Source organism: Rattus norvegicus, chromosome 5, assembly GCF_036323735.1.
Source record: "Rattus norvegicus strain BN/NHsdMcwi chromosome 5, GRCr8, whole genome shotgun sequence".
Classification (NCBI taxonomy): domain Eukaryota; kingdom Metazoa; phylum Chordata; class Mammalia; order Rodentia; family Muridae; genus Rattus; species Rattus norvegicus.
The window spans coordinates 151,919,897-151,943,579 of NC_086023.1; the positions used below are offsets into that span (position 1 = coordinate 151,919,897).

The 23,683-nt window shown below is 49.5% G+C and overlaps 1 long non-coding RNA gene across 3 annotated transcripts; it reads left to right on the plus strand.

Moving 5' to 3' along the window:
• The first annotated feature begins 7,646 nt into the window (after positions 1-7,646).
• LOC102546373 (uncharacterized) lies at positions 7,647-23,655 on the plus strand. 3 transcript variants are annotated; one of them, XR_010066663.1, is made up of 4 exons: positions 7,647-8,148; positions 17,493-17,666; positions 21,299-21,439; positions 23,078-23,655. It is a non-coding gene; the product is annotated as an uncharacterized LOC102546373 (long non-coding RNA). The 3 variants fall into 3 exon arrangements; XR_592729.4 differs by lacking the exon at positions 17,493-17,666 and having other exon boundaries at positions 7,673-8,148; XR_354334.5 differs by lacking the exons at positions 7,647-8,148; positions 17,493-17,666 and adding an exon at positions 19,925-20,582.
• The last annotated feature ends 28 nt before the right edge of the window (positions 23,656-23,683 follow it).

The following is a 23,683-nucleotide window of genomic DNA, read 5'->3' on the forward strand; positions in this document are numbered from 1 at the left end:
GTCGCTGGCTGGCTTTCTTCTCTCATATCCCATAGAATTTCTTTCCAAGAGGCCATATACTGGTCTAAAATAGGATCCCCTAGCTCCCCACATGGGGACCAGAGTCCCCAAGTCCCCACAGGCTATACCCTAAGAAGATGCAACCTTGGGCTGGTCCTGGAAGCCCAAGCACCTGTGACCTCAACTTTACCTGAGACCCCAAAATAATACAGGTGCAAAGCTGTGAGGGAGACGGGACCCCTCTCATTCTGCTAGTGGTCCACGTGTCCAGCAGGTCCGGACCAGGGGGATCTACTCCCTAACAGAGTTATTCAATAGTCATAGAATCCATCGCCTCTAAATGGTTGTCTGCATAAAACCCCACACATGCTGGGGCGCACACCTCTGATCCCAGCACTCAGGAGGCAGAGGCACGTGGATCTCTATGAGTCTGAGGCTAGCCTTGTCTACAGAGGGAGTTTCGGGACAGCCAGAACTCTACAGAGAAACTCTTGTCTTGGAAAAAATTATCATTTTATCATTTTATGTTAATTTAGCATATAGCTATTTTTCATTTGTGAAATGAGTTCTCTCTCTTTTGGTTGGTTTTTTTTTTTGTTTTTTTTTTTTTGTTTTTTGTTTTTTGTTTTTTTGAGACAGGGTTTCTCTGGGTCCTGGAACTTTCTATGTAGACCAGGCTGGCCCTGAAATTTTAGAGATCCACCTGCCTTGGCCTCCCAAGCGCAGGCCTTAAAGGCTAGAATTCTGCCTAGCAAGAATTCTAATTATTTTTTTCCTCATAGGGTTATTGAGATCACTCTAGCTTCACATGGTACATTATTTCCTGGCGGCTACTGAGGACTCAGAAAACAGTAGCTATCACCCATGCTCCATTTATCCTTTCATAGCTACTAGGCTAGGTGTCATTTTTCCTTTCTCTAAATAACCAGGGCTATTGGTTAAAATTTTCATTCCGGTGGAATGAGTGCCTGCCAGAGTGCAGGAGGCCCTGGGTTCTGTCCACAGCACACCAAAGAGAAGCCAAAGGTCCCTTCTCATTCTAATCTCTCCTCACACGAAGCTTCCCCTTACCTCAGCCATTGTGTGCTCTGCCACAGTGAAGTTAGGTGAAGAGAGACACCCGCCCATTGACTTTGCTCTGACTTCTTGGTTCTCATATCAGAAATCCAAATTCATAGTGCGGTTGAACACTGCAGGTCTCTGACCACCCAGTGGTCCACACTAATGGACTGACTTGGGTTTTAATTTCACACCCAGTCATCCAACACAGGCCCAGGTTCTAAAACATCAGATGGTGGGGGGGAAGATGGGTCTTTGGTTAAGAAAATCCTCTGTTCTTACAGAGGACCAGGGCTCTTGTTTACAGGATCCTGGAGTAGCCCCTCGGCCCACTCTATTCTGTTGTCACATCTGTCAGAAACATGGTCTTTGTCAAAATCCCAGCCTGACAAGGTGGTCTTCTAGTGGAGAGAACAAACCAGTCTGTTGGAAGCCCTGGGTTTTTGGTTAGTTTTTTTTAGATGTTATTAGCATGTGTTAATTATACACAATAATAGGTTACAATATTTTCTTTTGTTGTTTTTAATTTTTTCCTTTGAAACAGGTTTTCTCTATGATTTATTATTATTATTATTATTATTATTATTATTATTATTATTATTTATTAGTGTGCATGTGTCTTGCATGTTTTGAAATCCCACATACATACAGAATTCCACAGAGGCCAGAAGAGAGCATCTGATCCTCTAGAACTGGGGTTACAGATGGCTGTGAGCCACCACGTAGGAGCTGGGAACTGAACCTGGGTCCTCTAGAAGAGCAGTCTACGCTCTCAATTGCTAAGTCATTGTGCCAGTTTCCTCATAATAACATCTTCATACACACATAAAATATACTTTGACCCCTGCTCTCCCCGTCCCTTTGATCTCATTGCTCCTCCCAACTAGCCCTCTTTCTGTATTGATGCTACACATGTATGTGTCTGTATGTATGCATGTGAATGTGTGTATGAATATGCATACACATTGTGTGTGCTTGGGCATGTGTGTTCATGAATGCATTTTGTATATATATGTTCATGCATGCATGCATGTTGTGTGTGTTGGTGTGCACATGTGCATGTGTGTGTCCCATCTCAGATCCTTTACAGAGACACGGGTGAGGAGGAGTCATTTCCAAGAGCATGGACAGGCTATCTGTGGCCACACCACTAAGGAAAACGTCCTCCTAAATTTTTGTGGAGGCACAGAGTTTCACCAGCCCCTTCCCAGATCCCTCGGTTCTCTCTTGTTCAGTCCCTTGTCACCCTCTCTCACTGTGCACCCTGGGGTGCGCGCTCCTCTGTTGACTCTAGCTTTCTTCTGTGTGTACCAGGATGCAGGGAAGCACTTGTTGAGTTGACTGGTGTCCGAGGCCCCTTCAGTTCTGACTCCATGCTGACAGTATACAGAATCACATTGTATTTCTTCACTGTTTGCTCTCCCCAACCTCTTTCCATTCCCTAGCCCTCCCTCGGGGTGCTTTGCTGACCTCCCAGCCCGGTTTCTATGCATCTCAGTATCACTAATGCGTCAGTCTGGTCTTCCACTCCCAGCCAGTCTACCTCTTCAATGAAGTGTCTTGATTGCGTTCAGTTAACATTTGATCTCTCAGCCTCCTGCTCCCGGGAGAGCTGTGGTCTGGACCGTATTGAATGTTACACTTTATTACATGATTCCAGGGCCCATCTGTTGGACGGGAAAGAGCATCCTTCTGTTGACTGACATGTGGAGCAGGAATCCTGCCCTTTGCCCCCTATCAGCTTCCTGTTCCCTACCCAGCCGTGCAACCAGCTGGTGCTGGCCCGGCTCTCTGATGTCTCGAGCAGCTGCCCCCGTCTCTTCCTTGTCTTCCAATCCTCCCTAGATCCCAGCTGTGGGGCCAGGGCAGAGCCAGAGCCAACCCAAGCTTCACAAGACTCCGGGCGTGCGAGAGGCCACAGACAAGGAACATTTGGGAATTAGAAGGAGGGCAGAGCTGAGCACAAATCACACCATCCTCGAAAACGAGGGAAAGCAGTTTGCCAGCTTCTGTTTCCCATCTTGCTCTCATCTAAAAAAAGCAGCTTAGAAACACGGACCTCCTCGAGCTGTGAAGCCAGATGGCCCCGAGACACTGAGCTTGCCCGGTGCGCATGCGTAATTATTCATCTTCACAGAATCACGCCCAAGACTGATTTCAGACACAGACACTTTCTTTTGCTGTTTGATCTGGAGCCAGTGGGCCCTCCTGAGCCTTTGTTTCTTTTTCAGTAAAGTGAAGTTACTCGAGCGGGTCTTGCCCACCTCGGGGTGTTTTTGTTGGGACTGGATAGCTAATGTAAAATGCAATGGCCTTTGCTATCTGCAAAGCACTAGACAGACAGACACATGTTGCTGTTCACAGTAAGGTGCGCCGGATTTTGCATTTGCTGGGGTGAGCCACTACTTAGTAAATACTTGGCTTCTGTGCCAGGTACCATGCTAGGTGCTTTTTGCACACTGCAATTTAAAGCCTAACCTCATTCCCATAAGACACGACATTTATTCCCATTGTTTGGATCAAGAGGGTGGGACTTGGAGATTTACTGGACCAGCCAAGACACGAGCATCTAGGGGTAGGGGACCAGGATTTGAACCCAGAATGTGGGCTCCAACGCCACTACTTTAGCTCCTAACCATTCCCATTCCACAAAAAGAAAGAGGCTCTCAGACTGGGTCAAGCATGAGGACCCAAGGTTGGATCCCCAGAACCCATGTAAAATCCACATGTGTGTGTTTGGGGGTGTCCACGTCTGAAACACTGTTGCCAAGGCAGAGAAGGTGAATCCCAGGCTTCCGGGCCAGCCAGCCTAGTCAGTGTATGAGCTTACAGGTTCAAGGAGAGATGCTGTCTTAAAAAATGAGAGGAGGGGTTGGGGATTTAGCTCAGTGGTAGAGTGCTTGCCTAGCAAGCGCAAGGCCCTGGGTTCGGTTCCCAGCTCCGAAAAAAAAAAAAAAGAAAAAGAAAAAAATGAGAGGAAGCTCAATAGAGAGAGGAAAAGACATTGCATCAGCCTCTGGCCTGCTCATAACATACGTACATGCATGTATACCTACACACACAGGCATACATGCACCACACACATAAATACGTAGTTAGATAAAGAAATAGAATAAGCATTCTTGTATCAGCTGAAATTACCCATAATCTCTTCTCCAGTCAAATGCATTTCCCAGTCTGTTCATACAAAGAGCTGCTTCTAGTAAAAACACCACTAGGTCCAAGCAGTAAAACATGCACTTTGAGTAGCAGTAAAAGACAGGTTTCACCCACCTCTCATCCATCCATCCATCCATCCATCGACCCACCCACCCACCCATTCATCTACTCACCCACCCATTCATACACCCATCCATCCACCCATCCATCCACCCATCCACCCATTCATCCACCTACCCACCCACCCATCCACCCATCCATCCACCCATCCACCCATCTACCCACCCATCTACCCACCCATCCTTCCACCCATCCATCCACCCATCCACCCATTCATCCACCTACCCACTCACCCATCCACCCACCCACCCACCCATCCATCCACCTGACATAATAGGAATGTCTCCATAATCCACAGAGCCATTTGCTGAGGGAAACACTACTCAGACTTGCTTGGAAATGAGTGATCTCATGATTCTGATTAGTTTGCCCTAGATTCACATCACTTGGGAACTGTGGGCAGAGATACTCAGGATTCATCTGGGGTTCTGGAGGATCCGAGGTGGGCCCGGATGAACGGGGTATGCAGACACTCAGATGAGGTCAAGACCCCTTGCAGTGACTTAGAGAAGCTGACCTCATTTTAGAGAATAAGAGGAAGTCCTAGAACTCAGAATGATGACATTTTGGAATTGGAAGGGGAACTGGCTGATTTAGTCCACGAAGAAACCAGAGTTAATAGATATAAACTTGGGTTAAAATCTCAGGTTCAAATCTTGGGTTGAGCATGTAGCCCGGTTGGTAGGGTGCTTTGGCTAGCATTCCCTCAGGGTCTGTGAAAACAAACAGGCCCTAGGTCTTCCAGCTTTCAGACTACACAAGTATTTTAGAGACATTCATAACTGCCCGGGTTTAGTTCTCAGACAGACAGGCAAACACACACACACACACACACACACACACACACACACACACACACACACGCGCGCGCGCGCGCGCGCGCGCCTCATTCACTGTGACACCCATAATTTCCAATAATTGTACCTTGGAGCCTTTGTCTAAGGAAGAAGCCTGGCCTAGAAGTCTGGACAGTTAACACTGACCCCTGCACTGTGGTTGGGTCTGTGCTCACAGAACTGAATCTAAAGGCTAAGGAGGGCAGGTTAACAGGTAGGTCTGCTGGGGTGAACGCTTTCACCAGGGACCTACACTGCTCAGAAGTGGCCCAGGGGACCAGGTTCAGCTTAGCGGAGAAGAGCAAGAGCTTAAAGAGCATCAGGTATCTGAGCGTGAGAGCCAAGCCTGGTAGCGGACACCTGCAATCCCAGCACACCAAAGGCGGAGGCAGAAGGATCAGTTCAAGATGATTCTTTTTTTTTTTTTTTCTTTTTTTCGGAGCTGGGGACTGAACCCAGGGCCTTGCGCTCGCTAGGCAAGCGCTCTACCACTGAGCTAAATCCCCAACCCCTCAAGATGATTCTTAGCAACGTCATGGTTAGTGTTCACTGTCCACTTAGCCAGGGAGACAAGCCTCTCTGCACCCCTGTGAGAAGTTGTCTAGGTTAGGTTAGCCTCTGGGTGTACTGGGAGGGGGTTATTATGATCACACGGATTGGCATAGGAAGACTCTCCCGCTGTGGGCATCATCATTCCCTGGCTGGAATCCTGAACCCTCTGAGTCTAGAAAGGAAGCTGACCAAAATTGTATCATCCGTCCCTCCCTGCTTCCTAACCCTGGATGCAAAGTGACCATCTGCTTCAAGCTCCTGTGGCCCCAACTGTCCATCACCATGGGCTGTACTTGGGCCAAAACAAACTCCTTCTCCCTTAAGTTGCTCTCTCTATTGGAGCGCAGAAATAGGAAGAGAAACTATGGGAGCTATGGAGTAAGTTCCAGGCCAGCCTGTGCTACCTGGAACCCTGTCCCCCAAAACAAACTACCTGCATATACTCGGTTTGTTTATTATCTATCAATACATAACCAATTATCCCAAAATTTAGGAGTGTTCTTTTACCCTTTCAATGGCTCAGGGCCCCTGGCGTGTGGTAGCTGGATTTTTCTGACAGATCGTCTCCCAGGAGGCTGGGCCAAGGGGCCTTCATGGTTTTCCCTGTCAGTTTCAAGGCCTGCAGTTCTTAAAATGGGGAGAGTCCAGACTTAGCTGCCGGCTTCTCCCAAAGCAAGTGATGGAAGAGAGAAAGTGATAAGAGAGCGGGGATGCAGGAGAGTAAAATGCAAGCCACGCTCTTGTTCAAATGTTATTCTTTTTATTACTGTCCTGCATGTGTCTGCGTGTCCATTCGAATTTGTATGACTGCCACGTGTGTGTGCGCACGCCCACAGAGACCAGAAACGGACATCCGACTCTCTGGGACTAGAGGTTCAAGAGGTAATGAGTCACCCAGCATGGGTACCCGGAACTGGGACAGGCGTCCTCTGGAATAACAGTACGTGCTCTAACTTTTGGGACATCTCTCCAGTGTGCTTTGACATCTTTATTTTTTATAATTTATTGCATGGGATGGTGGCTGGTGGAGGTCAGAGGACAAGTTCCTCGAGAGTCAGTTCTCTCTCTTCAGTATGCAGGTTTCAGGGAGGAAACTCAGGTCGTTAGTCTCAGTGGCAAATGCCCTTACTCATTGCGCACCAAGGAGGCGTCCACTGTCACCCCTAGAGGCATTCCATTCTCCTTTGCAGAGATGGGCCCTACATGGTTCTGGTGGACAAGATCGTGGCCACAGGAGCAGGCTCTGGTGGGAGCATCTTGGGGGTTGGCCACCACAGTATTGAGGATGAACAGGGTGTTCTGGCAGAGGAGGCAGAAGAAATAACATGTAAAGGTACACGAATGTCTCTCAGAAAGGCGTGACCTCTTCAGGACATTTATAGCTGGTGTGGAGAAAACAGATGAAAATCGTGCAGGAGGGTTCTTAAGGAGCCAGAGTCAGTCTGCTGCAGCCACGGCCTTCACCCACAGGACAAACCTGGATCTGGACACCGGGTGGGGTGGGGGGAGAGGAAGGAAGAGGAGGAGGAGGGGAGGAGGAAGAAGAGGAGGAAGGGGAGGAAGAGGAGGAAGAGGAGGAAGGGGAGGAGGAGGAAGAGGAGGAGGAGGGGAGGAGGAGGAAGAGGAGGAGGAGGGGAGGAGGAGGAAGAGGAGGAAGGGGAGGAAGAGGAAGAAGAGGAGGAAGGGGGAGGAGGAGGAGGAAGGAAAGAGGAGGAAGAGGAGGAAGGGGGGAGGAGGAGGAGGAGGAGGGAAAGAGGAGGAAGAGGAGGAAGGGGAGGAGGAGGAAAAGGAGGAGGAGGGAAGGAGGAGGAAGAGGAGGAAGGGGAGGAGAAGGAAGGGGAGGAAGAGGAGGAAGAGGAGAAAGAGAGAAAGAGACCAAGACAGAGAGACAAAGGGACAGAGAGCCAGAGAGTCACACAGACATAGAGAGAGATAGAGAGTCAGAGGAAGACAAAGTGCATCAAATGTCTTTCCACAAGTACCTTCCAAACACCCACCCTTCCTCCTTCCTTTCTCCCTCCCTCCTTTCCTTCTTCTTCCTTCCCCCGCTACTTCCTCCCTGCCAACATCCCTCCTTAACTCTCTCCCTTCTTCCCCCTCTGTTTCTCTTTCTTTGAAACAGGGTTCCTCACCAGTCTGGGACTTGACAAGTAGGCTAGTCTGACTGGCCAGTGAGCCCAGGGATCTGCTGGTCTCTACCCCCAGAGCTAGGATTATGAGGTGCGACCTCTTAGCCTCTTGCTCCTGCTGCTGTACCTGCTGCTGGCCAAGATGGACTCCTCCCTCTGGACCTTATGCCAAAACAAACTGCTTTTTCCTTAAGCTGGCTATGGTGCTTTGTAACAGCAACAACAGAAGTGTATCTAAGGAGCGTGGGGTTACTGTGGAACCCTGGCTCCTTCAGGACTCACCCATCCACAGGGTACGTGCAACAGGCTCTGCCTGGGTATTTCTCTAGTATTATTTACAAAAGTTTTTGTGTGTGTGTAGATACATATATTTTTAAGGATTTTAAAGATGTGGGGTGTGTGTGTGTGTGTGTGTGTGTGTGTGTGTGTGTGTGTCATGGCCAGAGGACAATGTTGAGTTTTGGTTTTAGCAGGGGTCTCCAATGGCCTAGAACTGGCCGAGTAGGCTAGGCTGGATGGCAGTGAGTCCCAGATCTGCCTGCCTCCACCTCTTTAGCTCTGGGATTAAAAGTCTGCTGCCACAACTAGCCTTGCTTATTTATTAGATGGTTTCTGGGATCAAATTCAGGTCCCCATCCTTAAAAAGCAAAAGCTTTACTAATTGCGCTATCTCACTAGCCTAGGCTGTCCATCTCATCGCCGCCTTCCTCCTCCTCCTCCTCCTCTTCCTCCTCCTCCTCCTCTTTCTCCTCCTCTTCCTCTTCTTCTTCCTCTTCTCCTTTTCTCCTCCTCCTCTTCTTCCTCTTCCTCTTCCTCTTCCTCCTCCTCCTCTTCCTCCTCCTCCTCCTCCTCCTTCTTCTTCCCCTTCTCCTTCTCCTTCTTCTTGAGACAAGGTCAGTCTCTTATAGCCCAGGATATCCTCAGGCTTACTATGTTGATGAGCCTGGCCACTCCTGATCTTGTCTTCACCTCCTACCTGCTGTGATTAAAACTGTCGGGGTTGGGGATTTAGCTCAGTGGTAGAGTGCTTGCCTAGCGAGCGCAAGGCCCTGGGTTCGGTCCCCAGCTCCGAAAAAAAGAAAAAAGAAAAAAAAATGTCTGCCACCACCGCCAGCATCATATACATTTCTTTGTATACATTGTTTGGATTACACACACACACACACACACGCACACACATAAACACATATGCACACTCACACACATAAACACATATGCACACATATACACATACTCGCATACATACACACGAATACGTACAAACACACATATATGTACACACATACCCACACATACATAGCATATGCACACACACATACACACATACACACATACACACATGCATGCGCGCGCACACACACACACACACACACACACACAGGGACCTCAATTTTTGGACGCAGAAATCGAAGATTAGAGAAATTAGAGGCCACACTGCTTTTCATTCATTTCTTTGGACAGCCAGGACCAGAGCCAGATCCCAGATACCCCAAGCCTTAGACTGACGTCGTCGCCCTGCCACCTGACTCCTTACTCCCTGGAGACCAGGCCCTTCCTGGTTTTCCTCTGGGCTCAGTGGTTCTGATCTCCTGCTTTATCCTCTGACATCGACTCTCTCACCGTTACATCATCCTGAAGTCCCTCATCAATTCGGCATAATTGGAGGCTCATCCTTTGGGCCTCCTGGGAAGGGGAGGCAGACAGTGACTAATGTTGTGGAGACCCGGCCTCAGCCCCCGGCGCCTGTGCCTCTCTGTGGGCTGATGCTGTCACATGGGGATTGGCTGTGTCCTCTCTCCTACCTGGGATGTTGTCTGACTTCACTGAATCAATCTGGCAGAATTTAAAGGGAATATAGTGTCCAGTCGCTAATCCTGACCCTGTTTTTTATTAATTAATTAGTTAATAAGGAATCCAGGCTGGGGAGGCACCTCGGAGGTTAAAGTGCTTGCTGCAGAAGCGTGCAGACTGGGGTTCACAGCCCCAGAAGCATGAATGCTGGAGAGGTGTGGTAACCTGCCTGCAATTCCAGCCTTGGAAGGCAGAGATGTGGCAGCCCTTGATCTAGCTGCCTAGCAAGACTAATCAATGCGCTCTAGGCTTGATTGAGAGAGCCTGCCTCAATGAAGAACTATCAAGAAGAAGCCCTGGCTTGGATCTTGAGCCTCCACTTTTGCACACATGTGCACCCACACATATGCAGAAACATGCATGTGCACACCCATGTACACATGAAAAATGGAAGAGGAGGAACTAGAAAGAAGGAAAGGAATGACAGACTTAGTCACGAAGGCTTCAGCAGCGCAACTGTGGACGAGAAGCTCGATGCCCTGACCGCACTAGGATGGTGCTAAGCTGAGGGCTGCAGGGATAGGCAAGGGCTGGCAAGTGACTTAAGTGACGGTCACTCTGTGGGAAAGAGTCACACCCAGTGCAAACGGGAGAGCTGGTGGAAAGCCGGGGACACAGTGCACAAAAGCAGGGACATATCCCAGAGCACTGGGGCCAGAGCAGCCTTCAACCCTCCATCCCCACTTGCTAGCTGTGTGCTCTTAGAAAACTTCCTTCAGGCCTGATATAGAGCAGAGGGCAGACGTCCCAGGTGATCCTTGGCTGCACAGAGTCCGTCATGGTAGGGAGGGCTTGGTGGCTGGAGGGCTGGGGGTTGGGGGTGGGGGCTTAGCATGGCTCCTTCAGCCCTGGGGTGGATCTGGAAGTAGGGGAGAGCTTGGATGTGAACTGGCAGTAGGTGTCGCCTGCAAAGGCCCGCCCCCAGGGATCCACTTCCACCAGCTTGTTCCCACAGCTCCTTCAAACACTGAAGACTAGGAACCAAGTGGCTAGGAACCAAGCCCTCAAACACATGAGACTGCAGGGGGATGTTTTACATCCAAACCATAGCAATGAATACGGTGAGTTTGGTTGGCATGGAAGGGTGGTCGTGTAAGTTTTCCTTAGAACACAGGGTTCCCGTCCCAGAGTGGGCAGTGTAATTAGGGACTGGGGATAGTCAAGTGTGGGATCTCCGTATGTACAAAGCTCAAGGAATAGAAGGTCGTGTTCGGGGCCCGTAGTCACAACAAAATATAGACCCCATCTAGTCTACGAAAAAAAGGGGATTTATTGGCACTGGAAATCCTTAGTAGGGTTGTTGACTCTCCATGAGGCCCCAGGCTTCCAGCATCCTCCTAGACCACAATACTAGAGGAAGACATTGACTGTGCTCTCTGCCAGGGACCAGATTACTGGGCCCACAAATACCTAATCTGACGCTGCTTGGGCCTTGTGTCTTCCTCTTAGACTTGTTCCTGGGACAGGAGCTGGATCCTGAGACAGGCTAGGCCTGCTGTCACCTACCCCTTACGCCACATTGTGCTGTGTTTTTTATGCCTGGCCACGAAGGAAGGCGGGACCAGTGTCCTCCCAAGGACTGCCGGGTGCTGCTCCATTCCTAGGGGCTCCCTTCTGAGACCTGGCCTCTTCACCTGGAGGCCTGCCTAAACCTCTCACTTTGTGTAGAAGCTTCCAGAACCTTTAACACCTTCTATGCCCTTGCACACTTTGTAGCAGATATTCAGTCATGGACATACGGGCATGCCTTTGATTTATGTGACAACATTTTTTTTCAAGACTGGATTTCTTTGTGTAGTCCTGGCTATCCTGGAACTAGTTATGTAGATCTGGCTGGCCTCAGACTCAGAGATCTGATTGGTGGGATTAAAAGTGTGTGTCACCATCACTTAGCTAAGGACATTTTCTCCTCTTCTACTCTTCCTCCTCTTCCTCCTCCTCCTCCTCTTCTTCTTTAAAGATTTATTTATTTTAAGTATATGAGTATACTGTAGCTGTCTCAGACACACCAGAAGAGATATCAGATCCCATTACAGATGGTTGTGAGCCACCATGTAGTTGCTGAGAATTGAACTCAGGACCTCTGGAAGAACAGTCAGTGCTCTTAACCTCTGAGCCATCTCTCCAGCTCAGGACATGTTTTCTAAAGACCAGATATTGATATTGATACAGACTTGCATTACTTTTAAGATTTTATTTTTATTGTCTTTACTTATGAGTCTGTGTAGGTGGCTGTGCATGCAGGGACCCTTAGATCCCTGTAAAAGGATGTTAGATTCTCCTGCACTTGGACGCAAAGGTGGTTGCGAGCCATACAACATGGGTGCTGGGAACTGAGCCCAGGTCCTTGGCAAGAGCAGCAAACCCTCTCTCCAGCCACCAGATTATTATGTTTTCAACCATCACCATGAAGTAATGCCTGCAGAGCAGACACCCTCACTCCTGCTCTGAACCTCAGCCTACAGTAGCTCTCAGTGTTGGGAACCAGGAATGATCCACAGTGAGTGGAGAGGGGGTCAGAGGCCTGGTGATTGTCGGGGACAGAGTGAAGGTCAGTGGCGGTGGAATGGTTGTCAGGGCTGGGTGAGCATCAGAAAGCAAGCAAGGGCTGGCCAGGTCTTGCAGAAACTGATTTTTCTATTCTATTCAGTGCTTTGACCACAAAAAGGCCTCCGCTATCAAAATGTCCCCTGTGTCCTAAGGCTTTCCCAAGCTGCCCTTCTGTGAGGCACAGGTCAACTGGTACTCAGGTGATAACTCCCAGACTCTTTTTTTTTTTTTTTGGTTCTTTTTTTCCAGAGCTGGGGACCGAACCCAGGGCCTTGCGCTTCCTAGGCAAGCGCTCTACCACTGAGCTAAATCCCCAACCCCAACTCCCAGACTCTTATCTGATAGGACACTATATCCTTGAGCCGGGCAGATTCCAGATGACTCTACCCTCATCTGCTGCTTGAGCAAATGCTCTGCCCAGCTTGTCTCCGGCACACCACATTCCTCTCCTCCCTGGGTTGCAGATCTGGGCGATGAGGGTAGAGCCGGGCATCCTCCAACCCTGTCAAGGTGCTCCCTGTTTGAAAAACAGCTAAGGCTGGGGAGTTGTTTCACCTCCCTGCTCACCAGGTCACAACCTGGAGCTGCAGAACTTGGAAGACCCCTCTCTAAGCTGCTCTAGGAAACAGACCAGAGCCCCCCAGGTCCTTGTGGGAAAACCCCAGGGAGCTATGCCTTCTCCATTTTGCTTCTCTGCCTGAAGTCCCTATTTTCCCCTTGCTTTGTGTTTTTATCTCAGCCCTGCTTGCTCCCCGCTTGCAGTTTACAGCTCCCACCCCAACTCTTCTTCAGCTCAGCCTGCAGTAACCTAATAACAGGCAAGAGCAGAAACAGCCACTGAGGTCCACTGCTGGCAAGACTAGGAAGGCCAAACCCAAGCCTAGTTGAAGCTCAGCGTGGTGGTGCAGGCCTCTGATCCAGAACTGGGAGGCAGAGGTAGGTGGACGCCTGAGTTCGAAGCCAGCCTGGTCTATAAAGCAAGTTCTAGGACAGCCAGGACCACGCAGAGAAACCCTGCTTGAAAAACCAAAAATAAAACAAAGAAACAAACAAAATGATTCGAGTAGAGTTGGCTCCTAGAGGGTTACCCAGTTCCAATGACTGCCATCTTGCTGCTGTGCACTATCTCTTACATGGTAGAGAGACGTAGCTCTTTCTTTCTTTCCTTCAGGTAGTCTTTCACTGAGTTACATCTACTATTCCTTCCTTGTCCTACAAGCATACAAATCAGTCATGGGGTCTGCCCCCATGATCTTTTTTTTTTTTTTTTTTTAAGATTTTATTTTTATTGTATATGAGTACACTGTAGCTGCCTTCAGACACACCAGAAGAGGGCATCAGATCTTATTACAGATGGTTGTGAGCCACCATGTGGTTGCTGGGATTTGAACTCAGGACCTCAGGAAGAGCAGTCCGTGCTCTTAACCACTGAGCCACCTCTCCAGCCCTGCCCCCATGATCTTTAATGCACCAAACTGTTTCTCAAAAGTCCCACCCCTGAGTGTCATCATATCAAGCAATAAGGTTATAGTTTCAACATGGCTTGTTTGTTTGTTTGTTTGTTTGTTTGTTTTGAGGCAGGGTCTCATCTAGCCCAGACTGGTCTTGAACTTGATATATAGCCAAAAATGACTTTGAACTTCTGATCCTCCTGTGTCTACCCCCAAGCCCTTCCTCGGCCAATTTATACAGTGCTACAGACAAAACTCAGAGAGCCAAGCACGCTAGGCAAGCCCTTCCTCAACCAGCTACACTTCTAGCCTCATGTGTGGACCTCAGGGGAGGACACTCCGTCATTACAGAGGCTTTTACAGAAAAAAACTTAAACAGCCTAGACATGGCGGTTCTCACACACACACACACACACACACACACACACACACACAATCCTAGCATGTGAGAGGCCAGAGTGGGAGTCTCAAAAGATAGAGGCTAGCCTCGGGTATATGGTGACTTCCTGGCAAACCTGGGAGACCAAAGGAAACAAAGAGTTGGGTTTGGGTTGACAGCTCAGGGGTTTGCTGCTCTTGCAGGGGACCTGGGTTCTGTTCCCAGACCCCACAATAGGCAGCTCTCAACTCTTTACGACTCCAGTTCCAGGAGTTCTGAGGCCCACTTCTGGACTCTGCCTGCACATTCACACCCATGGTGTGCACACAGACAAGCGGGCACACACATGTGCAAATAAGGAAAAAGGATATTAAAGTAAAGTAAGATACTGTAGTGACACTGGGCTTAGCAGCACAGGCCTGTAGCACCTCAGCTACTCGGGAGCCTGAAGCAGAAGGGTTCCAGGTTCAAGCCCAGCCTGGGCCACTTATGGGGTGGCTGGGGACGTGTCCAGAGATAAAGGATCCTGCCTAACATGTGGAAGGCCTCTAGGTTAAATCTTCAGGACTGTACCCCATTCCTGAAAAATACTCCGTGTGTGGGCATGTGCGTGTATGTGCGTGTGTGCGTGCGTGTGCCCATGTGCCCAGGTGTGCGTGCGTGCATGCATGCATGCCTGTGTGTGTGCTATCTTTCATATACACATGTAGATACTGCAGCTTCTAATTACTCCCTTCCAGAAGAGTCCCCGGAGAGAGATTTCAAAGGAATTCAATAAGAAATGAAATCTCAGTCTCAGCATATCGGAATTTACTGGCTACCTTCCAAGAAGGCTCGGAGGCATAAACAAATTGATCTCGATAGGTGAAAAGGAGAGGGCTTGGCCACACCCCTAGATTGTCCTAGGAAGCCAGAATGCTAGCTCACTAAAACGTGGGTCGGTAGCATGGAGAGCAGGAAGAAGCCCCGCCCCCAGCCAGAGCATCCTCTGCTGTGGGGAGATTGACTGGCGATCTGGAGCAAGGGTTTAAGTAGCAGTAAGTTCTGCTATCAGGCCAATGGGCCTGGGGGCGTAGCTCAAGGCAGAGCACTCGCCTGGATGAATGGCTGCAGCCGGGGGTTTGATGCTCAGTGTGGCAAAAAGAGAAGATGGCATCAGGGGCTGGGGAGATGGCTCATTCAGAAAAGTGCTTGTACGCAAGATGAGTCCCACCCCACCCCACCCCCTATCTCCCCTGTAAAAAGGCAGTGTGGTGGCAGATGCTTGCCTGAAATCCAAGCGTGGAGATGGAGACAGGGCCCCTGGCCGGTTAGCCCAGCCTGCTTGGCAAACTTCTGACTAGTGCAAAGGCCGCCATCTCAAAACACAAGGTAGGCGGCACCCGAGGAACGTCCAACGCTGACCTCTGACCTCCACAGACTCATGCGCGTGTATACACATGCATCTATACACGCACCAACATGCATACATATAAACGTGCACAAAAAGAAAAGGGGAAGACAAGACATCAGGCAAAGACTCTGCTGAACATGTCCATGGTAGTCCCAAGACATGGCTGCCAGGGACAGATGCAGGGGCTTGGGGGTCAGGATACCACTCCCTCTGCAGTGCTTGAAAGGGGCATCCTATATTGATCTATTTTCAGTTCTGGGCTTCTGTGGTTTGCTGACTCCTGTTCCATAAACACATCATTCCTTCAGGCATGCAAATGTTCAGTTGCAAAGCTATTTAGTCTGTCTCCTAGAGCTTGTACCCAAATCCCGGTCCAGTAGGCTCCCAAGGACTAATCACTCTCAGAACTGCATGCAAATCAGGTCCTGGTCAAATGTGTATTTTCAGGGGAGTTTATAGTGTTACCAGAGTTGTAAGAAGAGATTTCTATTGATATCGGGGAGTGTTTGCCACCCCCCCACACTCCACCCCACCACCACACCAGGCTTTGGCAGGAGCTGTTTTTGTTTTTTTTTTTTTTTTTAAGTGTGATCCCATCTAATCCCCACTGAGGCCAAGCCTGAGCAAGCCGAGCAAACATCTCCCTAAGGTGACTTTGAAAATCTCTTGCCTGGACTCGTCAGTGTTTGTGCTGTGGGCGAGCCTTCTTTATCCTTTGGTCTTTCTGGATGAAGGGGCAGAAGAAACACAGGCAACCTATGCCACATGGCACTGTGGAATGGGTCTGCCCAGAGGCTGGGCCAGCACAGACTCCAGTCACTTGTTTTCTTTTCTTCTTCACTTGGCTCTGTCCATGCTGAAATTACCTTGTGAACGAGCCCCTCCTGACCCATCTCGTGTACTGAGATCTGGATGCCACCTTCGGCAGACACCCCTCCTTCCCAAGGTGCCCTGCTCCTGTTCTTCCTTCCACCCCTGCAGAGTCTAGAGCCTCTAGGCTCCCTGAAGCTTCTTGGGTTGTTATTTGTCAAAAGTGGCACCAGTAGTCCCCATTATCTTAGCCACTGTTGCTGTGAAGAGACAGAGGGTCTGATTGGGGCTGGCTTACAGTTTCAGAGGTTTAGCCCATTGTCATGGTGGGGAGCATGGTGGTGCACAGGCAGACACGGTGCTGGAGAAGTAGCTGACAGTTCTACATGCAGACGACAGGCAGCCGGAATAGAGAGACACTAGGCCTTCCTTGAGCTTCTGAAGCATCAAAGTCCACCCACAGTGACACACTTCCTTGAAGTAGGAACTTAAGGGCTCTTTGGAAAGTCGGTTGCATGGCGTTTTGCTGGGGCAAACACAGGAAGGAGTGTTTTCCTAACGTGGACACAGGTGACAGGCTAAGGCAGACTCTTTTTGTTTTGTTTGTTTGTTTGTTTGTTTGTTTTTCCGGGGCTGGGGACTGAACTCAGAGCCTTGCGCTTGCTAGGCAAGTGATCTACCGCTGAGCTAAATCCCCAACCTAAGGCAGACTCTTGAAGGGACGCTTCACTGAAGCTGACACAGGAGAGAGGATGTTCTGCTAAAGCAAGCACATGAAAGGACACAAGATGGAGGATTCTATGCTAACGACACGCATGTATTGGTCTGCCTTACATTGCGTAGTTGAGCTGCATTTGTGGAGACGCCATAGAGAGAAAAGCACACCAAAAACCTTCTGGTGGTGTCCTGCAGCTTTTTGCGGCTTCCTCCACCTACTCGGGCTGATGGGTGGAGTGAGGTCAGCCGAGAAAGATGCACGCACGTGCTGAGGCAAGCCCCGTGGAGGGCAAACGATGTTTGGAGGGTATAACTAGGGCTCGCCAGACAGTGACGGAGACAGAGCTTGGCTTGCTGGTATGGCTAGCTGTGCAACACTCGTGGGTCTTGCGTCTTCGTTGATCTGCACTCAAGAAAGGCACAGCTGAGCGCTTCTCTTAGCGTCCCTCTTGGTCCCTCCTGCTGAGGCCTGGCTGTCTCTGCTAGGTCATGCCACCGCTGCTGATTCATGTTTGCTCTCCTGGCTCTACCAAACTGGACTGCTGGTGTATCCATAAAGTGTTTGCGAGTGGATCAAGCTGCCGCAGCTGACCTGTGAACTGAACCGCTGATTTCCAGACAACAAAGACGGGAGTTGTTCCAAAGAACCTTTCTAAACAGGTCCACTTCCCCTGTATCCTTTCTCTGGTGGGCGGTGGGCTCCAAGGGAGGTTAAAGCATTTAAGAACCATCATTAAAATTAGGTTTTGAAAAGATTACAGTTATACTTCCTCCAAGGCCACACCTCATCTTTCTAAGAGCGCCACTCCCTGGTGACTAAGTATTCAAATATATGAGTCTATGTATGTCGTTTTTTATTCAAATACCAATACTTGGAAGGTTGAAGCAGGAGGATTGTGTGAGTTTGAGGCCAGTCTGGGCTGCAGAGTGTTGCCTTGTCTCAAAACACAAATAGTAAAGAACCTACCACATCCAAGGACATGACAGAAGTGAAGGAAGGACAGGTATACTGGTGCTGGGGACAGGGCACTGTGTGCTAAATCCGTCAGGGAGACCTTGCTATGTAACAATTAAACCAGTCTCTTGGGAACAGAGAAAGCCTGGATTTTGGTGTTAGACAGGCCTGTGTTCAAATCCTGCCTCTATACCATTTGTTTTGTTTTTGGCTTATTTCTTTCTTCTGTTTTGCTTTTCAAGACATGGTTTCTCTGTATAGCCCTGGCTGCCCTGAAACTCTTTAGACCAGGCTGGCCTCAAACTCACAGAAGTGGCTACCTCTACCTCCCAAGTGGTGGGATAAAAGGTACATATTACCACTGCTTGACCTTTTTTTTTTTTTTTAAGTGGTGGCTGGTTTTGGCTTACTTCAAAACACAACCTTGCTTGTATACCTTTGATGGGCCTGGAACTTGTGATATAGACTAGGCTAGCCTCAGATTTGTAGTGATTTTTTTTTTCTTCAGAGCTGGGGACCGAACCCAGGGCCTTGTGCTTGCTAGGCAAGGGCTCTACCACTGAGCTAAATCCCCAACCCCTGTAGTGATCTTATTTTTCTGTCTCCCAAATGCTGGGTTTCCAAGCAGGTACTTCATGGCTGACTTTTTGTTTTGTTTTGCTAATTTCTAGATTACATGTTTGCATGGGGTGGGGGGGGGGTGCATGTGCCACAGCATACATGCGGGAAGTCAGAGGAGAGTTTTCAGAAGTCAGTCTTCGCCTTCCAGGTGGGTCCTGGGAGTTGAACTCAGATCATCAGAGTTGGCAGCAAGCCCCTTTACCAGTTGAGTCATCTTGATAGCCCTTGTTTTAGGTTGTTGCTTTTTTGATTGGTTTGTTTGTTTTCTTTCTTTCTTTTGAGACAAGGTTTGTATTAGTCAGGATTTTTCAGGTCATCTGTGACAGGGTCCAAAAGTGACCTCCAGCTCCCTATGTAGCCAAGGATGGTGTTGAATGTCTGGTTCTGCTGCCTTCACCAGCCGGTAGCTGGGATTCCCAGTGTGTGCCACCACATTTCATCTATGTGTGCTGAGGTACTCAAGGCCTCATGCACACTAGGCAAACATCCCTTGTTTTATTTTTGAGATAGCATTTCATATATCCAAGGCTGGCCAGAAAGCTGAAGAGTCCCTGAGACTGTCCTTGAACTCTTTTTTTTTTCTTTTCTTTTTTTTCGGAGCTGGGGACCGAACCCAGGACCTTGCGCTTGCTAGGCAAGCGCTCTACCACTGAGCTAAATCCCCAACCTGTCCTTAATTCTTAATTCTCCTGCCTCCACCTCCCCAGTGCTCTCAGTGCTGGGATGACAAGTGTGCAGCACCAGGCCTGGCTGTGGTTTTCTCAAGGTTTCCTCTTCCCAGGTGACTCTAGTTTGTGTCAGAGTGACAGTAAAAACCAACCAATACTCTTACTTAATGTTACAGAGAAAAGGGGTGGCGGAGTCTGGACGCAATAACGTATGCAATTTATCTGGCCCCAGATACTCCCATGGGAGCCACTCTCAGACGCCCTGGTTTGGGGAGGGTCTTGCTCTGATCCAAAAGCTCAAAAGAGGAGCTAGAGTGAGTGCATCTGTCCTGGACACCAGCCCCAAGAGAAAAACTAAGTCTCTTCTAGCAATGATTTTGAAAGAAGGGGATTAGTTTTTTTAGTTCATTTTGTTTGGTTTTGGTTTTGTTTGGGTTTTTGGAGGTTGTTTTTTGAGACATGGTTTCTCTGTGTAGCCAACTGGCTATTGTGGAACTCAGTCTGTAGCCCAGGCTGGCCTGGAACTCACAGAGATCCACCTGCCTCTGCCTCCCAAGTGCTGGGATTGAAGGCCTATGCCATGAAGGTTAGAGGACAATTTGGAAGAGTCAGTTCTCTCCTCCCATCATGGAGATGCCAGGGACCGAACTCTGGCTGTCAGGCTTGGCAGCAAGCCCCTTTGCCTGTAAGCCATGCCGTTGTCCCTGGGGTTCATTTGTGAAGATCGTACTCCTCTCTCCTAAGGAGTGGTCTTAAAGCCACCGATGGCAAAAACCCTGGATTGCTTCAACACTTGTTCTGTTTTCATCTCTCCACCGCCTGCTTAAAATAAGGAGCTCATTGCTATTCTGCCCACGGCTGCCTCTAACTCAGAACTGGACCGGGAATTGAATTCATTTTTCTCTCTTTTGCTAAATACCATTTTTATCTTGGCTCAGTCTGCGAATCCTTAGATGACAGCATCTGTTTTAGCAGTTCATGCCTGGACCTAAAGGAACAAGTGATAAAGGACCCCTCCCTAGCTCCCCATGACCTGTCTGTCTTCCAGGGGAGTCTCCCACACACAGAGCGGCCATCCTGCAAGCTGCCACAAGCCCCCTTCTTTTCTTCTCACCTTTTTCATTCCTGGGTGCCGGATGGGAGCCTTCAGAGTTTCACCAGTAAATTACAGCATCCCCCACTCCCCAGACTTCAGGCTCTCTCTCTTTGAAAGAGGAAAACGAGCGCATGGTAGAGGCAAGCTTCTCCAAGGGCAAGCTTCTCCAAGGGCCAGCTTCTCCAAGGGCAAGTTTCTCCAAGGGCAAGCTTCTTCCAGGGCAAGCTTCTCCCAGGGTAAGCTTTTCTTCGGGAGGTAGAGGCAGGCAGACCTCTGTGAGTTCAAGGCCAGCTAAAGCTGCCTGATGAAACTCTGTTCCAAATAAAAACAAAAAGTGGGGGAGGGATAGGGTGGGAAGATGACTCAGAGAGAGGTGGTTTCACAGTGTGCAAAGACCTGGGTTTGATACCCAGAAACCAGATAAGATGGTGTGTGTCCATGAGCCTAGTACTTGTGATGACCCATGGAACCCCGGGAGGCTCACTGGCCAGTCAGCTTGGCCTACACAGAAAGTTCCAGACCAGTGAAAAACTCTGTCTCAGAAATCAGGTGCCTAAAGGCCACCGGAGGGCATCTCTGCCTTCCACATGCACACACACACACAGAGACTCTCAGGCAAGGGGGTTAGTGCTAGGCCCTAGGATGCCCTGAGAAGATTCCTGAGAGGAATGATGTCATGCTTTAGAGTCAGCCTGAAGTTCTTGCTTTTTCACCTCTAATCTCCTGTCCTAGTCCCCTGCCCTCCCTCAAGCCTCTTCTCTTCACCCCCCACCATGCCTTGTCTCCAGCAGGGTCAGCATCTTTGTCATCATTTCATAATGACACACACACAGAGGGAGGGAGTCTTCAGGCCAGGGCCAGATTAGGATGTCAGGCTCCCCCGAGGACAGGTGGGGCCGGAGGTGGTTTCAACTGCCTCATTATTTTAATCATTATGAATTTTCCCTTTTAGCCACCGCGCACCTGTGAACCCAAGTCCCCAAACCCTGCCGCTGCCGACACTGTTGACAAGGAAAGACAGCAGAGAAAAGGGATGAAATCTGTATTCTGCGGCTGGGACACTGAGGGACGCCACGGAGACAAGACAAACAGGGTAAGAATCTGAGAGAGTCAGGATGTAACGCCAGGCCCGCTCTGCCTCAGCCTGAGCTACATTCAGCTGTGGAGGGAGATGGCAGTGGCCAGCTACGGGGAAGATTCTCAGCCTCTGGCCAACGCTGAACCTGTTGTCTCCTGGCCATCTGAATCTTTTTGTCTTTCTGAGCTGGTCTCCTCAACTGTAAAGTGAAAAGGCTTCTGCTTTCTACTTCCAGAATTCCGGGGTAGCCCAGGGGTAGAGCTCTGAACCTCCAGTGCTTCCTCCACTCTTCAGAGGCTCAAACGAAGCCTAGCATATTCAAGACCCCGCGTTTCACCCCCACCGCTGAATAAACACAGCATGGCGGTGCGCACCTGTAACCCCAGCTCTTGGGAGATAGAGGCCGAAGGGTCAGTTCAAGGTCATCATCAGCTACGTAGTGAGTTCAAGGCTAGCCTTCGACACATGAGACCATGCATGTCTAAAAAGGTCTAACACAGGACACACTAAACAGCAGTCATCTGAGCTAGTAAATGCCTACAGTATGTCAACCCGGGCTAGCTGCTAGAGAGCCTATGTGAACAAGACAGAGTCCTTTCCCTGGCTTCTGGCTAGGGTAGGTAAGGGCACATGACAGATGCTGCTCATTGGCTGGCTGGAGGGGACTTCTTAGTCCGTAGCTGAGGAATACGGCTTCCTGCCTGCTGGGAAGTTAATTAGGTGAGACTAGAGACTAAACTCTCAGCTTTAGATAATGGGAACATAAAAGGAATAATAACACAGTAATGATAATGGCTGGCCAGTTCCAGGGAGGTGTGCAAGCCTTCATGGCAGCCAGGGGCGTTGTTTTATCCTCCACAAAGCCTGATAAAACTCAGTGCTGACTGAAGTGGCTTTTCTGGAGACTTGAGAAATGTCATTGTCCCTCAGGCACTGCAAGGTTAACACTTAACTTCACCTCCTACTGGCACAATTAAGACTGCTGGTGTCCAGCTTTGAATCACGTGTCTCACCCACCCCACGTGGGAGACTATGTAGAAAAATGGCGGAAGAGTCTGTGGGGAGGGGCTGTTGGCCAGAGCTGCTGGATCTATAAGGTGGAACAGATCCATGAGTACAGGTAAACCTCCTTGCTGGTTTGTGTGACGAAGTGAACTCTGCCCTCCCTCGGCTGGCAATGGGGGGGCAGGGGAAGGGGGGGAGCTTTTCCTCCCCACAGTATGAAGCTCATCATTCTCGGGCATGCATAGGACACTTAACAGGGCACCAAGCCCTTCTGACCCTGGATCCCTACAGATTCTATAACAGTTCCGTGAAGTGGGCACCTGTCACTGCTCGGGAAACTGAGGCTCAGAGAGAGAAAACATAATCAAAGGGGTAGCCAGGTGTAGTGGCGTGTGTGTGTGTGTGTGTGTGTGTGTGTGTGTGTGTGTGTGTGTGTGTGTGTCTGTTATCCCAGCACCTGGAGACTAAAGGATGGCTGGGTTGTCAGTTCAAGGTCTAGACCCTAGCCTACCCCTTACCCTTACCCTACCCCCTACCTCCAACTCCAACCCCACCCCCGTCCCCGCCCAAAGAAAAAGAGCAAGTGGGAAAAACATGGTGGAAAACCACAGCTCTGCAGGCTCTGAGTCTTTGCGTCTGTGATTCTAGATTGTTCCTTATCTGGAGTCCTGGACCGGGCTTTCCTAAAAAGAAATGGCTCCCCACAAAAGCCACAGGATTCTTTTATTTCCCGCTTTTCGTGCCAGATGTTTCCCGGGACACTTGAAGAAGATGGAGGAAGTAGAATGAACCCAGGCTTAGCCCAGCAACTCAGCTCCCCTCTGACCTTGAACAGGTCCCTCCCGGCACACTGGAGGTTTCTCAACCACAGGGCATGGGTTTCCTTTCTTTGTGTACCTCTTGGTTGTGCTGAGAAGCAAAGAAAACTAGCAAAGTCAGAAGCACTTTGGAAATGTCGAGCGTATCACGTGACCTCAAGGCTCTTGAAGCATCACATGACCTGAAGGGTTCTGGATCTCTTCATCCAAAATGGCAGCGGGAAACTTCAGCCTGATTTCTTTCCTTCTTCCTTCCCGTTGTTCCTTCCTCACTGGAAAAGCACCGAGAGAATCCCGCCCCTGTACCAGACGCTGTTATTTTCTCAGGGACTGAGGATTCCCACAGGTTCCCGGAACTCAGAGGGAGGAGGGAGCAGATCTAAATAAACTATAATTATGATGAGTGGGTATGAGGCCTGTTTGTTTTGATCTTGCC